This window comes from Phragmites australis, chromosome 2, assembly GCF_958298935.1.
Source record: "Phragmites australis chromosome 2, lpPhrAust1.1, whole genome shotgun sequence".
In the NCBI taxonomy this organism is placed as follows: Eukaryota; Viridiplantae; Streptophyta; class Magnoliopsida; order Poales; family Poaceae; genus Phragmites; species Phragmites australis.
The window spans coordinates 37841781-37849827 of NC_084922.1; the positions used below are offsets into that span (position 1 = coordinate 37841781).

At 39.8% G+C, this 8047-nt stretch overlaps 1 long non-coding RNA gene across 2 annotated transcripts; it reads left to right on the forward strand.

Annotated features, from left to right (window-relative positions):
- The first annotated feature begins 1232 nt into the window (after positions 1-1232).
- Positions 1233-6326, forward strand: LOC133908682 (uncharacterized). 2 transcript variants are annotated; one of them, XR_009908244.1, is made up of 6 exons: positions 1233-1501; positions 1898-1967; positions 3826-3920; positions 4595-4951; positions 5033-5885; positions 5966-6326. It is a non-coding gene; the product is annotated as an uncharacterized LOC133908682 (long non-coding RNA). The 2 variants fall into 2 exon arrangements; XR_009908245.1 differs by lacking the exon at positions 1898-1967.
- The last annotated feature ends 1721 nt before the right edge of the window (positions 6327-8047 follow it).

Sequence of the window (8047 nt, forward strand, 5' to 3'; positions counted from 1 at the left end):
GCAGGCGACACACTTCCTATAACATCCCACAAAGTGATCCTCTCTTGGGGCCTATTTGGAAAGGGGTTAACTGGTACCAAAAACTTAGGAATTTAGTTCAAATGATGCCTAAAATCTGAAATTCCCAGCGCAACCCCGCTTCCAAATAGCTTTTTGTTTATAAACCTTTAATGTCATGTTGGCATTCACCTGTTCAAACACCGTATTTGGTTCAAGTAGTTTGTTGCATATCTAATTTATCACTATTTTTTCTTCTGATGCCCAATGTTTTACGCGGAATTCAGCTCGGGCTTCATAACAGTTCGCAACCTTCTCACAGATAACTGGCTACTGAGAAACAGTCAAACCAAAAGCGAGCCCAAAGACTATCATAAATTTTCAGAGCATGCATGTTCTATCTAGGAACGAACAGTTTCATTCGCCCTCCTAAGCATAACTTCTACAGTGTGCATTTCCTGCGCCGAGACTGATCAAAATTCACTCTGGCGACCTCGCTTTCTTAACAACGTTGTGCCTTCTTTTCCAGCGCTTCATCTCCAAAACGACAAAAATAGGTTGGCATGTGAAATAACAGGACTGCGTAGGAGCTTCTTCAGAGCCTCGGCAGCAGCATCACATCTGCAGCCAACATGCAGTCCTCTGAGTAGGAGCTTGTTCAGAGCCCGTGTTTGCTGAAACAGAAAACATTCACTCATCGCTATCCATGTGTTATAGCCATGACTGTATCCGCGCCCTTATCTTCGCCTTCAGAATGATCTCCGGAATGCGACTCTTGCTGTGGTGTTCCATCGTCCTCTTGAGCACTCTGAAATAAATCGAACAGGAGTGCCCGTATTCCCTCCCGAAGCCCTGAAGCTTCTTCATGGTAAACCATTTGCGTCCGAACTAAGAACCAGTGAGAGCATTAGTAGTCAGTGCTCGGCTTTGCTGGTGAAGAATAATAACTAAATAATTTGATTTGTACCATACAAAGGTTCTCTTTCGTCAACCTCTCTGTTGCCTCTTAAATGAACTTGTCATCTAATCTACAAAAGCACGAATTAGAACAATCCTATGTACACCTCACAAAAAGTCCACGAAACTATCAACACTCTCAGATCGATCAACATCTAACAAATCTAACAAACAAAATTTGTTAACGGTGTTTCTTTCAATCCAATAACCAAAATTAAGTTTTCATCAACTGTTAGAAATCCATATCCACCCAACAAGTGTCCACGAGATTAACTGAATAGTCAGATCTGAATCCAATGGCCGCCTCCGACGTGCTGGCCTTTGCCATCCAGATCGCATCGCCCCTGCTCGCCTAGACCACACGGCCACCACCCTTTTCCGTCAAGAACGCGCCGCCCTCGGTCGCCCCTGGTCGCGTGCTCTACTTGCCTCCCAGACTCCGGTGGCTGGTACTCGATGTACCTCCTTCCCTTCGCCGTCCTCCTCCTCCTGCTGCTCCTCCTTCCCCACCCCGTTCTCGTCCTCCGACCCTCGTAGATATAGGAAGGTACAGCTGATCTTTCTTTGCTTTTTTTTTTACACGAACATGTTTTCTGCATTTATGCTTGCTGTGTGTGAGCGCACACTTAGTTGTCGCTGATGATCCGAGTCACCTTTGGATGGTTGCTTTTGTGATGACTCCTGTAAACTATGAAAGCTTGGTTGTAGCAGTAGATGTGAGGAATCTCTGTTGTTATTTTGCTGCTGTTGATTGGATAATTTTTTATTTTCCTTGGCATTATTATCATGCATGATTAGATTGTTTCAATTGCAGCATGAAACTGTGCACATATGAGATTAGGAGAGGTCTGCCCTAGGTGTTCGCTTAATTGGCCTTGTATAAAAACATTTAGGGCCCTTTATCATCTTTTGGATATTGCTAATTGCACTTCACTGTGTATAGGATGATCCGTTGGAAACAGATGTGCATGCGCTGACGCCTAATTAGCATTTAATAACCTACCTATTGCAAAGTAAGTTAAAAAATTATTGCTCTCAGATGCATAATTATTCTCCAATATTGCAATGTGGATAAGATTTGAGTGTCAGCTCCCAAGCAGGTGTACAAGATATTACCTTGTCATGAGCATACTGTTTTTCCCCTGAAGCACAATGTTTATGTTCAAACATACATGCATGTGTGGATGACTTCTCTACCAGAAGGTGTGTTAGTGTTTTCAACACAATGGAAGAATTGTCTAGCCAATAAAAAGTCAGATCTTGTGATACCAATTCCTTATAACTAACTGTAAATCTTTTTCTTAGAACAACTATCTGAAAATCTTGTGATTGCTGTGATCAAATCAAACAACAAGGTAGATTGTACCTTATTTGTTTTCTCAATTTTGTTTAGTGTATTATGTCTGTCGGCTATAGTAGATGAAGGGGTAAATAGCTGCGGAAATAGGTGAGAGTATCAATGTTCGGCAACATTATTCTTACCAAGCAAATTGTTATGTTAGTTTTCCCAATTGGTCAGTGTCTAAATTATACAATCTCCATGAACTCCAGACTGCATCACTACAGTATAACAATGGTTCAGTCCTGTTTCCCACTTAGCTATCATTAGGATTCTGCAATATAGATATTGAGGTGTAGCTGTGTTTAGTTTGGTCCATCCTAGTGTGGGCACTTGGTAGTCCTGCCGTCAACAGTAACCTGTTGTTTTGATTGGGATTCTAGGCTTCTAGCTCCCTTCATCATATTGTCATTTAGACACCCTCTGCCATTGGAAAATTGAGGAATACACATTACTTTCCAGTGATTGTGGGTGCACGTGTTGAAATGAATGATAAGTTTGATTCTCGCATGGTTAATTTGCTCTCTGAAAAGAACTGAAACCACTTGCCTAGGAAGTGGTTGACTTATTGACCTTCAATAACTGGAACTTTCTATTGTAATTCTCTGGAATATCATAGTGAATAGCTGACAAGAGCACTTTGATCCCCATGATCTAATGGCTCTCTAAATTCATTCTGAACTGTTGAAGTTTTACCTCTCAAGAAATAGAATACATCAATTACCTCTTAAGAAATAGAATAACTCCCAGCAGATTACTTTTTTGAGAGAACAAGAGGGGCAAGCCCCTACTGATTAATCCAGCATATTACTTTGATTGCTATGGTCCTAGGTTTCTTAAATTTCTTTCTGACTAAACTACTTTATTGCCAAAAAAAAATTCATTGAGGTCCTTGGGATAGTTCTCTAAGATGATATTTTCTGTAAGACATTTGCATTAGAGTTCATGTGTTTGATTGTTATTATTCATTCTGTCATGTTCTATCAACGTACTAGAGATTTGTGTATCCTTCTGAAAACTCTAATTTTGGACTATAAGACATCTAAATCTCATCCCTATTATTATTGTATAAATTTCTTTTTTTGATTAACATCAGACTATCTGCCCTTGAAGTTTGCTACACCATCCCACATATTTTTGAGAGAACAGGAGGGGCAAGCCTCTACTGATTAATCCAGGAAATTACTTTGATTGCTATGATCCTATGTTTCTTAAATTTCTTTCTGACTAAACTACTTTATTGGCAAAAAAACCATCGAGGTCTTTGGGATAGTTCTCTAAGATGATATTTTTCATAAGGCATTTGCATTAGAGTTCACATGTTGATTGTTATTATTCATTCTATCGTGTACGGGCAGCGTACTCATGATTCGTGTATCCTTCTGAAAACTCTAATTTTGGGATGTAAGACATCTAAATCTTATCCCTATTATTATTGTGTGAATTTCTTTTTTATTATTAACAGCAGGCTATCTGCCCTTGAAGTTTGCTACACCACCCCACATTTTTTTTGACTTGGTTATTCTTTTCAGGTCGTCCCTTGTAGAAAGCTTGGATGGCATAAAGGGGTCCTTCAGTACCGATCAAGGAAGCAAGAAGAGAAGTTTCTGCGAGTCTGCTATAAATTGTAAGCCTCCCTAACTTATCGTGTGCTCTGTAAAATGTTTCGCTCTTCCGAAGACCACCAACGCAGCAACACCATTGTCTCTTCAAGAAACGATGGCAGGGTGTGCATGGTGACCATAAAACGACGGCAGGAGGCCCAGAGCGCTGATGGAGACCAGATAAAGGCGGTGGTGGAGTGCGGCATGCGTGGGGATGGGGTTTGTGTGAAATTGGGATCGGGGTCGCGTATGTGATGTATTGCCGAGGTCCGATGACCATACAACAGACGAGTGACATTGAATTCAATTTTAATGATAACTTAAGGGCCTAAGTATATTGTCATAGTCATGAACCTGAAACCTGTGTACAAACCTGTGAACAAATATAGAAATACCAGACCTGCGCAAACTCATTTTTGGGAGGATCCTGTGAATCAACTTCACTGATAGCACAACAACATGGTTAAATGATGCTTCGGTTTTGGTTGGAACTTGGGAACAACAAATCATAGTGGTTTTGTTTTGATGTCGACATTGTGATAATATTTTACACTCTTTAATTTAGTATCCTTTCTTGGTGATATTATTTTCCTCAAAATTGCTTGTGGAGTAGAATGCCCTTCGAACTTGAATTGTGTGTATCTATACTCTACCTGCTTTAAATCTCTCATTTAAACAATGAATGCATTCCTTGCAGATGGCCCATCAATCAGATGCGGCGTCATTTCGGGATGGGAAGTGTACCCCATTTCAAGACCTAACAAACACAACGAGAAGTGGTAAATTAATGCGCCTACAATATGCAGCTACTTCTCATGCTCCTATCTGACGTGTTACTTCTCATGGAGTTGAAACAATGAGTGTGGGACCACAATGTGTAGATCGTCTTCAACGAATAAGGCAAATGATAAGGGACAGGCAGTCCCAACTGTCGAAGCAGCAGAAAGATGAACTTAATAGAGAGCATCGTGGAGAACGTCAACAAAAGAATAATGAGGCAACCAGTGTCAATGGAAACCTATGATTGCCTTTCACACCGTGCTCCATGATTAAGGTATATGATATTCAATGGTCTTATGGTCGTGTGTGATAATACTTAGCTACTATCCATGACTAACTTTGAAATGGTGAGCAGCTACCCGACGGCCGAGATGTGCATTCGTACTAAGTAATTTTGTACAGACTGTTGAAAGGATTGTCATTTCCGGTTTTCGTTTCCGGAGATACAGGTGGTAAGTTAGAAAAGAAAATAGGTTAGCTGCTGATCTTCTAACGTATGTTAACATTCATTCGAGCTCATTTGTCAGGTTCATTCCACATAAATCAGATAGGAACAACACAATCCGCACTCACCAGGTTGCACACCTACGTAAATGTAAATTCAGAAGGTTTATTCCACAAAACTCAGATGGGAACATCACAGTCTGCAGTCACTGGAGTGCAGACCAACATAAATGAAAACTCACCAGGTTGTTTCTGGTTATTTATTTCCACCATCATGTGTCCATCGCGTGCTTCTGATGTTCAGTTTTGCAAATCTATATTGAAATTATATTTTTATTGTCGTATATTTTGTTCATTCAGGTATTTTCCAAGTAACTGGGATGGGAACGACACAGTCCACACTCACTGGGTTGCATACCCCAAAAATTTTTAGGACAATGGCAATATGTGATAAATATATGTCTCTGATCATTTCTTTATTACATAAAAGATTCATAATTTCTGAAAAATGAAATTATGGTTACCTGATCATCCCACTGCATATCCATGTGTGGTGTTTGGTTGTTCATTTTTGTATCACACCATTATGTGATCGTCAAATCAGATGCTGATGTTCTGTTGTACAAATTCATAATTATTTTCCCATTTTTCAGTGAACCAAACTCCAACCACCAGTTCACAAATCGTACATCAATCGAATTTTTCCACACAAACAATTGGTGGCAGCTGTCCATTTAAAGACATGAAAAATTCCATTAAAATAGGTAACATTAGATTTGTAAACCCTAAGAATACATGCAATTGTCATTACAACATACTAATGTCTCTTATATCATTTTTGTAGGTGGCCTTGGCATTTGCAGTTTGGATGGGGCTAGGCCGTCCATTGAACAACCACTATGTTGTGATTCGGTTCAGCGAAAGAAACAATTGGAAACGGATAGGCGAGCCCAAATGACGTGGTGTTGCTGCTTGTGCTAACTTATATACTTGCAAAAAGAGTTTGAGATGGTCTGTGAATGCTCTGTATTTTGGTGGCAGGCCATTGCATCAGTAGTATAATATTTTGACATGCCATCTAAAATGTATGCGCTGCCCAAACTTGTGTTCTGTGATGGCTATTTTTTGCAAAAATGAAACTGATGGTAACTAAGTTCTAAGAGAATTGATAGTGGTGATTATGCAGTTCCTTTGTTATAGCTTTTCTCTAAGTTGTGAGCTTGTGTATTTATGGTTCGATAATAGAAAATGAAAGCAATTGCACGTGTCCAGTTGTATGCTGAGACGATAAACAAACAAATATATGTAAACATGATATATTAATTCAGTTTATATGTTCTAATTGTTGCAGAAGACTAGAAGCATTCTATACACGATAATTACAAAATAAGTGCACATACATTTGTGCTTCACTTAAAGACTTAGAACTTAAACCATTGCAATAAATTAGTTGGTATCACATGATAACCGTCTCCCTGACATGAATATGGTTAAGTGTGATAGCTCAAAATACTTCCTGTGGTAATATCTCCTATGTGGGTTATATATGCCAAAATACCAAAAAAAAAATGAAAAACCCAACAAATGCTCTATTCATGATGCACCACCGTTACTATTGCCACCTGCTTGCAGCCATTGCATAATACTTGCAACCCCCATCCTCTTCCTCTCCCTCTCCCTCTCCCCTATCCCCACCTCTATTTCTAGGGCTACTAGAAGCCATCTTAGACATCCTCTCTCTTACAGTTGATGAACTTTCAGGTACATGAACACTTGATCTATCTCGTTGACTTGATTCTTCTAGAATGGATCTATTGCTCTGCAGTAAGAAAAATTCAAGTCAGCTTGATATGATCCGCATGCATGCATGCAAGCATTTTGTGTAGAACTATTACCTTGTGCTTCCTCTTTCTTATCTCTAGATCCGGCCTTAGTGCAATGGAACAACTGTGATAATTATGCCCTTCCTTATGACAGTTAGAACATGTAATTTATGTGCTCCTTACCCTCCCACTATATTGTGGAACCTCATCTACTCCTTTCCTCATATTCTTCTTTGGCCTTCCTGGGTGCTTAAAGAATTTCGAAGGATCAATGTCTGATGTATTAGTCCTAACCCAGTCATGTTCTCCTGAAACATGATATATGAGGTGTTGGTAGGCTCTCACATAAGCTATTTTGTGAAGTAATCACTCATAAAGTCCTCTGGATGTCGCTTTGCCTTGTATATGGCTGACACAGCATGCTTGCAAGGTATTCCAGTTAGGTCCCATTTAAAGCAACCACATTTTCTAGTCTCCAAGTTTACTGCATAAGTGGACTCTCTACAACTCACTTGCCAAATATCCATGCCTGCACAGATAGCCCTGCAGTACCTTGAATCCTTTTTCAATAAACTCGAGCTTCTCAACATAATGGGGTGTGATTTCCCACTGTGCCGACTGCCCACCTTCCCTCTTGGAGCAACACTTGTCCATCAGTTTGGTTCTAACTGAATCAAGCATTGTCACTAGTTATTGAACACCTCACTGAGGTTATTTACAACCAAGTCAGTTTTACAGTTAGTATCAAAGGCATGCCTCGTCCAGTGCTTTGTGGGTATGTCATTGAGCCACTTCCATGCATCCTCATTCTCCTTTTTCAATGTTGCCATTGCAAAGTCGAACTTACCCTTAGTGAAAGCATACATAGCTTGGTCCATCAGCTTTTTAAGGTCTCCACCTCTGTACCTAGCAGTGCAAAATTTTAATATATGTGTCTTTTGCAATATCTTTGCTCACATCCATGGAACACCTTCTTGATGGCACTAAGAAGGCATTGCAATTAAGACAAAGCATTAGAAGTGCCAGTAGTACAAAATGTGGTAACAATGAAGTGTTTGGGTGTCCAATTACTCACTTTTTGCCTATCAGATATGATGGGTCCA